This window comes from Tupaia chinensis, unplaced genomic scaffold (genome assembly GCF_000334495.1).
Source record: "Tupaia chinensis unplaced genomic scaffold, TupChi_1.0 Scaffold144276_1, whole genome shotgun sequence".
NCBI lineage: Eukaryota > Metazoa > Chordata > Mammalia > Scandentia > Tupaiidae > Tupaia > Tupaia belangeri.
In genome coordinates this window covers 3,978,458-3,987,702 of record NW_006204133.1, presented here as the reverse complement: position 1 = coordinate 3,987,702, position 9,245 = coordinate 3,978,458, and the positions used below count along the sequence as shown (strand labels likewise).

At 40.7% G+C, this 9,245-nt stretch overlaps 1 protein-coding gene across 1 annotated transcript in view; it reads left to right on the top strand.

Annotated features, from left to right (window-relative positions):
* AFF3 (ALF transcription elongation factor 3) overlaps positions 1–9,245 on the top strand; it is a 531,321-nt gene that overhangs the window by 95,039 nt on the left and 427,037 nt on the right.

The window sequence follows — 9,245 nt, the reverse complement described above, 5'->3', positions numbered from 1 at the left end:
AAAATTTCTATGAGGGATCTTCAAAATGTTTGTGGAAAAAATGGAATTAAAGTACAAATTTACTTTGGTATAAAATATTTTGAAATTCATACATATACTTTCATAATCTGCACTTTCTGTAAACTTTGTAAAGACCCCTCATATTTATTTTAAAATTTCCAAATGCTTTGTACTTTTAGTATAAACTTGAATCTAAATCAAGGGAAGGAAACAAAATACAATGTCAAAGTATGCTTTGTTCTAAGAGAGTGTTTCTCTCTAAAAAGGCAGGCATTGAATAAAGTTGTTTTTCCGGATAATTCAGATGAGAAGTCAGAAGAACACAAAACTAAATTCATTTAAAAAAAAAAAAAAAGAATAACCAGGTCAACATAAAATTAAAACACAGAAAGCGTTCAGACTTAATGCTAAATTAGATTAGATCCTTTCTTTTTGAATTGACTTGTTCCATAGGTTTAATTAATTTTTGAGTATGTAGCATAATGTGAGTTTTTTCTTACTCTACCCAGTTTTTACTGCGTATGGTTAAAGTCTATTGCACCTTCAGGAGAGTGGGTGTGAGTTTATTTCAGGCTAATCTGACAGGTATCTTAGAGCTGAGCTGATAAAATTCTCCATTCCAATGAATGTCGGGGCCACCTCAAGCCACAACAGGTGGTATTCTTTACTCAGCAGATTGCCAAGCCCCGTTTGGGGCACTGTATCTCGTTTTCTGACTATTTTTCTGTCGAAGAACGAGGAGGACTTGGGCTTTGTTACCTGAAGTGATAGGATAAGAGTAACCTTAGTTTGTACAGATGCAGTTACTAAGCTTTTGCAGGAAGAATCTCTCATCAGCGGTTACTCTCAGGCTGCACCTGACACTGGAAAACGAAGTCCAGTTTGTTCTCGTTCCACAGATATGATGAGGTGGGTGGGTGCTGGGAAGACGACCCCCGCCCTCACAGATGCCCACCTAGACGGAAAGCTTAGGGAAGCTCTATTCCAGGAAGAATTGCCAGCTTCAGGTTGACCATGTTAAAAAGACTTACCTAATGCTGTTTACCTACCCTGTGAAGGTTTTTGTGAAGTTATTTAGTCTAATTTCTTTTCCCATAGTAGCACATACTTCGACAGTAGTTAAATGAACTCCAAAATGGAATAATCTCTCATGTGCTCTGTGGTCTCTCAGTATATGAAGAATTTTCACGAAGGTCATGGAAAATGTGTATTGTGAAAAAAACAAAAACGTGTATGGGTTTCATTTTTTTTTTCTCAAAATTCAGACTTTAATTTCATTTTCCTAGAAACTTTTTGAAGTCTTTGTAGACAGCGTCACGGTTTTCTGATACACTTGTATATTCAAGGTTTAGAGCCTTGGATAGGCTCAAGGGCTGGGTTGTTTCTGACTTATTTGTAAACTTAAGAAAATTGTTTAACTGGTCACCTTAGAAGGTTTTAGACTTTTTTTTTCCTTTGGAGAGGTTGTTGCTATAGGGTGCGTGTGCTCACCAGACAGACAGAGAGAGACAGAGAGATAGAAAGCCAGAAATCACCTCCCAGGGGGGATGGCCATGCCGCAATCCCTTCTCCTCCATTCTCCTCTCGGGATCTTGGCTACACACACGCACACACCCGACGTGAGTTTAAGCCACCGGGTCTGGGACTCGAACCACGATCGACTATGTGGGAGTCCAGCGACATAGCCATTACACTAACTGCTGGTCCCTAGAAGGTTTTAGACTTCTAAGCAAGCCTTGGGTTGTGCAAGTAGGGACATGGCAAGAAGTAAGGAAATAAAAAGTGCTGTTTCTGCATTCTTTCCTTCAAGCAGACACGAGTCCACCCTCTCAGGCATTTCAGGACCATCCTGCCCATCACTTACGCCCTGAGACCCCAGCGAGTCGGTGCAATCTGGTTGGGTGCTCCAAAGACACTGGCATCCTCTGCCTACCATGCTGCTGCTCAGATACTTTGAGATTTTTATTTGTTGACAAAATTCTGATGGTGTTGACGTCAGAAATTGTATTTTTTTTTTTAAGGCTTTTGTCATAGGGTGTGTGTGCTCACCAGTGAGAGACAGTGAGGGGAAAACTGAGAAATCAGCCCTGGGAGGAATGGCCATGCTGCAGTCCTTTCTCCTCCTGGAATCTTGGGCACACATGCACATGCAGTTGGTGTACTTTTCAAGCTGCTGGGTCCAGGATTCGAGCCGTGATCAGCCATGTGGGAATCCAGCACCTTAACCACCACGCCACCTATTGGCCCTAGAAATTGTATTTTAAAAATGTTTTTATCATAAAGGAGACAGATAAACAGAAGGTAGGTGTCCCCAACATGATCCTCATACTGCCATGCCCCAGTCTCAGCCAGACCATCTCATGAGCACATGTGTGTGCCTACCACATACACGTATTGGTCTAGTTGCACCATCGCTGCCACCACCGGGCCCCAGAAATTGCATCACTTTTAAAAAATCTTTTATTATAAGTGGAAGAAATAAATCAGGCTTATAGCTGGAGGCCACTGAAAGTATAGTCAAGGGGCTGTCAGGTGGCATGGTAATTAAAGATGCTGGATCCCCACATGGCTGACAGCGGTTCCAGTCCCAGACCTGGTAGCTTGCTGTCTCACTTTCCCCTTCTCTCTCTGGTCAAATTGAAAAATAATAAATAAAAATGAAATAAATAATTCATAAAAGTTAAAAAATAAAAGGAGAAAGTATAGTTAAGTGTGTGTGATATTTTTCAAAAAGCTGTTGGATAAGGAGTCTACAGACTGTACTTGATCCTCTGCTGCCCTGCAAGTGCTTCAGGCTTGCCCCTCATCCTGGTCATGCCAGCCCCTGTGCTATATGCTGAGATTGCAAAGACAGAGAAGCATGCACTCCCGCTACGGGCCTCATGCTGCTGACCCCCCTAGTCAGCGGAGTACCTAGGCCCACGTGCCACCTTGAACAACATCACTTTGTGTTGTACCTCTTCTGAGTGAGTTCATTGGACCTCACTTTCCACCCAGGTAGACTTCAGAAGATCCTTGTCACCTTTAATTGTTACTTTTGCAAAAATACAAATGAACAGTTATGTTTGTAGGACTCCTCATTGCAGCTCTGGGCAGAATGGGCAGAATGCAAAGTGAAGCACTTGCTGATTATCTAACCTGAAGTGTATTTTCCAGGTACTCCATGGGCGTCTAAGCATTGTATGCTTATATGTAGAAATTGATGATCTGTATGCTGATAAGCACAGTGATTGAGACCAAAGTGCTTATCCATATTTGGGGCGCACAATCCAGGAGCCCTGTAAGGAGACATTTAGCTATGAGCAACTTGGCATTTGGTCTGAAGAGGTGGCAACTGTGAGAACATCTCAGTGACTCAAGGTTAAACAAAAGCCAGTTCTGTCCTGTCTACAGATGTCCCCTCTGTTACCTTGTCTAGAATGAACTACTGCCATGCCTCCTGTGGTTTAAGGAAAAAGAGTTTTCTTAAAACAGGTTGAATTAGGCATGATGGTTTTCAATTCTTCCAAAGATGAAAGGTCAAGAGGAATCTTGTTTGTTTTTTTTTTAATTAATTATTTATTTTAGCTTATTTATTTCTTCTGTGAAAGAGAGAGACATAGAGAGAGAAGGAGACAGAGAGAGAGAGATGAAGAGATGGCACCCCCACAGAGTCTTCATGTCATAGTCCACCTCCAGCTTCAGCCAGCTCAGATCACAGGCAGATGCCTGCACCCAGTACATTCAGGGAGGTCCCAGGAAACATACCTATGTGAGTTCCATTGTGCCCTTCTGGGGTTGGTGGCCTGGATAGTGCACTGGCATGTGCGTGAATATAGTAGGTCGCATTTGAGAAGTATTTCAATGATGAAAGGATGCAGAGCAGGAGTCTGCTCCGACCATGAGATAAGATGCTGGTAAGTGTGTATGTGTTACCAGCCCAGAGAAGGGACCAAAGGCTACTCCAGTCCCAGAGGTAGCAAAGAGTCCAGGCATGAAGGTAAAAAACATTTACTTGAGAGGCTGTCATGTGACTATCAGTAGTTCTTCTTCTTAGGGACAGTGTTACCTTCTCCTGGAGGTGTGGTTTGCGGGCAGTGAGGTGTTGGGCTGTGAAGTGAGCCTTCCGGTCAGCTGTGATGAGTGCACATCCATCACCCCCGGAAGCTCCCCTGGCCTCTTTCCAATTTCTCTGGTCCCCAGAACCAGGCATTAATCTGATTTCTGTTAACATTAATACATTAGTTTTACCTACTTCAGAATTTTGTACAAATGGGATCATTCCTTGTGTACTTTTAATTTCTGGCTTCTTTTTATTTAGCATTGTATTGGGTTGTCCAAAAAGTCATGATGCATTTTTAAATAGAAAAACAGAAAAAAATGTCATGACTTTTCTGACAACCATATATTGGGTCGTTGGGAAAGTCACGACTCATTTTTGCATAGAAAAATTGTATGTATTTTAGATATTTTGCCATAAGGCATGTGCACTCAGTGGAAACTGGAAAGAGACAGAGGGACATTCCCTTAGAGGAAATGACTAATCACTTCTCCATTCTCCTCGCAGGATTTGGGGCACATGCGCAGTGTTTTTTTTTCAAGCTGCTGGGTCCAGGATTTATACCACAGAGTTGGCCATGTGAGACCAGCACCTTCACTACCTTGCCACCTGCTGGCCCATTTTTTACAATTCATCTATATTGTTTGTTGCATCAGTAGTTCTCCCCACTTTTCATTGCTGAATTGTAATCCAATGTATGAACATACCAAAATTGGTTGTTGTTTTGTTGGAAATTTGGGCTACGTCCAGTTGGGATCATTATGAATCAAAAGGATATGGATGTTGTAGTGTGGATTGTTGTGGATGGAGGGATTGATTTATTTTGTATGAATACTGAGGAGCCAATTGTAAAATAGATGTTTGTTTAACTTTTTACAAAACTGCTAGAGTTATCTAAAGCTGTCTTATACTTAACCAGCACTATGTAAGATTAGTGCTGATTGCTCCACGTCCTCCTCATTATTTGAGGCCATCTGTCTTTTCATTTAATCGTTCTTGTTGGTTAAGTGTTAGTATCTCATTGTGCTTTTATTTGTGTTTTCCAGATAGAAATGATATTGACACTTTTTTTTTTTTTGAGAGAGAGAGATTTTTGCTATAGAGCACGTGCGCTCTCCAGAGAGACAGAGAGAGACACAGAGAGAGAAAGTGAGAAATCACCTCCCTTGCCCGGGGGTGGCCATGCCATAATCCCTTCTCCTCCATTCTCCTCTTGCTCCATTCTCCTCTTGGAGAATGCACCAAGTGTGAGTTAAACTACCAGGTCTGGGATTCAAACTGCACTAGGCCACATAGGAGTCCAGTGACATAACCATTATGCCATTTGCTGGTCCCGATGTTGACACTTTTTCATGTGCTTATGTGGCCATTGGTTTGCCTTCAAGTCTTTTGCCTACCTTTCTCTGTGTGTGTGTGTTAACTGAATGCTAGAGTACTTTTTATATTCTGGATATAAGTTATTTGCATTGTAATTTTTTTTGGGGGGGGAGAGGTTTTTCACTATAGGGTACGCGCGCTCACCAGACAGACAGAGAGAGACATAGAGATAGAAAGCGAGAAATCACCCCCCGGGGGGATGGTCACACCGCAATCCCTTCTCCTCCATTCTCCTCGCGGGATCTTGGGCACGCACACACACGCGCCCGGCGTGAGTTTTAAGCCACTGGGTCTGGGACACGAACCACGGTCGACCACATGGGAGTCCAGCAACATAGCCATTACGCTAACTGCTGGTTCCCGCATTGTAAATAATTTATCCCATTCTGTGACCTACCTGTTCACTTTGTTCTTATTTGCCAGAGGATATTTGTGATTGCGAGAGAGAGAGAGAGAGAGAGAGAAAGAGTGAGACAGACAGCCCCCCCCCCAGTGGAGTGTGGTCATGCCACAATCCTTTCTCCGTTCCCCTGTCTTATCGGGTTTAAGGCACACACATGGCCAGCATGTTTTTAAGAGGCTATAGCCAGGATTCTGACTGCAGTCAGCCATGTGGGATCAGCCTCCAGTGACCAGGGCTGAATTGCTGTATTTCAGGGCCAGTTCTCCTATTTATTCTCTTGATAATACTTTTTGATGAATAGACAACTTTTCATTGTGATGAAGTACAGGCTATCAGGTTTTTGTTTGTTTGTTTTACATTTATTCTTTTTCATGTTCTAAGAAATCTTTGTCTATGTCAATCCATGAATATATTATTCTATCCTTTGTTCCAATAACTTTTAAGATACATTTTACTTTGAAATAACTTGAAAATTGTAGAAAAGTTGCAAAGATAGTGCATTGAATGCCTGAGTATGCTTCACCCATTTTCCTCCAGTGCTAATTTCTTACATGACCTTGGTAGAATGAGCAAAACTGAGGTATCCGGCCAGCCTTAATACAGAACCTGGATCCCACATTGCCAACTGTGCTTCGGTTTCTAGCCCCAGCAGCCTGAAAAACATACCTGGTTCATGCTTATGCATGCCTCAAGTCTCCTGATGGGATAGTGAAATGAAGGACAAGGGATTGCAGTGTGGCCAAGCCCTGTGTGTGTGTGTGTGTGGGGGGGGGGTGCTTTCTCCCCCTGTCTATTTCTGGTGAGCATATGAGTGTGTGGGAAATTAAAAACAAACAAACAAACAAACAAACAAACAAAAAACACTAAGAGGGCCAGCAGGTGGTGTGGTGGTGAAGGTGCTAGATTCCCACATGGCCAACCATGGCTCGAGCATGAAAGCTGGTGGCTTGAAAATCATGCTGGGCACATGTGCGTGCATGCCAAAACTCCTCGGAGGAGAATGGATTGCTGCATGGCCATACACCTGGGTGGTTTTTTTTCCCACTTAGGGAGCTCACGTGCCCTATGGCAAAAGTGTAAACTAAGAAGTTTATGTAACATATTAAGTAAACTACTGACTTGATCTGGTTTTTACTTGTTTCCCCCCTAAAGCCCTATTTTGTTCTAGGATCCAATCTAGATACCACATTACCTTCAGTCATGATAACCCGTTAGTGCTCTCCAATCTGTGGTAGCTATCTGTTGTTTACAACCTTGACACTTTCGAAGTCTCCTCCGGGAACTTTGTAGAATAACCCTCAGTTTGTGTTTATCTGAAATGCTTCTCATGATCAGACTGCGTTTATGAATTACTGGAAGAATGAATACTACATGAATACTCTCCTCACTATTTCTAATAGTTTTTTGTTTTAGGTTTTATATTTAGAAGATCTATGATTATCTCAAATTGTATTTTTCTCTATTTTCTTTTGAAAAAAATCCTGCTGGGATTTTTTCAAAATTGACATTTTTGAAAATCGACATTTCAACAACATTGAGTCTTCTCATGCATACACGGAATGTCTCTCCATTTATTTAGGCCTTTTTTATTCACTCAATAATGTTTGAGAGTTTTCTGCATGTCTTCTGTTAGACTTATCTTCAATTATTTTATATTTTTGACACTTGTATAAAAATACTTTTAATAATTTGTATGGTTAAAAGATTGACTTTGTATCCTGAAACAGTCCTAAATGTGTCAGATCTAGTGGTTTCTGTGGATTTACGTAGACCTTTTGCGTAGACATGTGAGTGAATGAAGAGACATTTCCGTCTTCCTTTCCAATTTTACATCTTTTATTTCTCTTGCTTGTTTGAATGCACTGGCTGGGCCCTCTAGTACAAAGTTGAACAGAGGTTTTGAGAGAACACATTTTTTTCATATTCTCTATCTCAGGAAGGAAGCATTTCATATTTCATTATTGTTTCTGGTTATCTTTTTTTTTGGTAGATGCCCATGATGCCCATTACAGGCTGAAGAAGTTCTCTTCTACTCCTAGTTTGCTGAAAGTTTTTAACATAAATAAATGTTGTAACACAAATTGGTTATGTATTTAACATACAGAGTTTATCAGATGCTTTCTCTGCATCTACTCAAATTATCATGAGTGGTCCCCCTTCATCTGTTAACAGAGCGAACCATGTTAATTGATTTCTAGCCTTTAATTCCAGGGATAAGCTCTACCTCATTATGATGTATTATCTTCTTTTATCTTACTAGGTGATTTGATAATGTTTTGTTAAAAGATTTTTGCATTTATATGTTCATGAAGGATTTTAGTCTATAGTTGTCTTTTAATTTTGCTGTTAGTAATAGGTTTATAATGACCATAGGCTAAGTTGGGAAGTGTTCTCGCCTTTGTTTTCTGAAATAGTTCATGTGACTGGTATTAAATCTCTTATTAATTTTAAATGAATTAAGCAGTGGAGCCAGTTAGTCCTGGGGTCTTCTTTTGGGAAGCTGTTTAATTACAAATTCAATGCCTTTAAGAGATAGAGTTATTTTTTTTTCCTATTTTTTATTTTTGGTTAAGTTGTATCTTTTAAGGAATTTGCTTCATCTGTGTTGTCAAATTCATCGGGACAACATTGTCCATTATATTTCCTCATTGGGACCAGCAGTTGGTGTAATGGCTATGTCACTGGACTCCCATGTCAATCACAGTTCAAGTCCCGGAACCAGTAGCTTAAACTCATGTTGGGCGCATGTGCATGCGTACCCAAGATCCCTAGAGGAGAATGGAGGAGAAGGGATTGTGGAGTGGCCATCCCCTTGGGGGATGGTTTCTTGCTTTCTGTCTCTCTGTCTCTCTCGCGAGCACACACACCCTATAGCAAAAAACTCTCCAAAAAATATTCCCTCATTATGCTTTGCTTTTTTTTTCCGCTATAGGGTGCGTGCGCTCACCAGACAGACAGACAGAGACAGAGAGACAGAAAATGAGAAATCACCCCCCAGGGGGGATGGTCACGCCGCAATCCCTTCTGCCTGGCCAGCACACACGCTCTATAGCAAAAACCTCTCCCAAAAAAACATATATATATATATATGTATATATATATTAAAAAAAAACATTTGTATAGTGTGTAGTAATGTTCACTCTTTGATTTTTGACATTGGTAATTTTTATTTTCTCTCTTTTTAAAAACCTTAATCACTGTTGCTAGAGATTATCCAATTTATTCATCTTTCCAAAGACCCAATTTCTTGTTTTGTTGATTTTTTTTTGGTTTGTTGGCTTTCTATGTCATGTATCTCCTGTTCATTTTTATTATTTTCTCTCTTCTACTTTCTATGGGTTTAATTTGGAGAACTGTATTACTTTTAGCTTTTGCCTTAAAGGTACTGCTAGTTGGTTAGTAGAGAGATAAAAAGTACATTTTAAA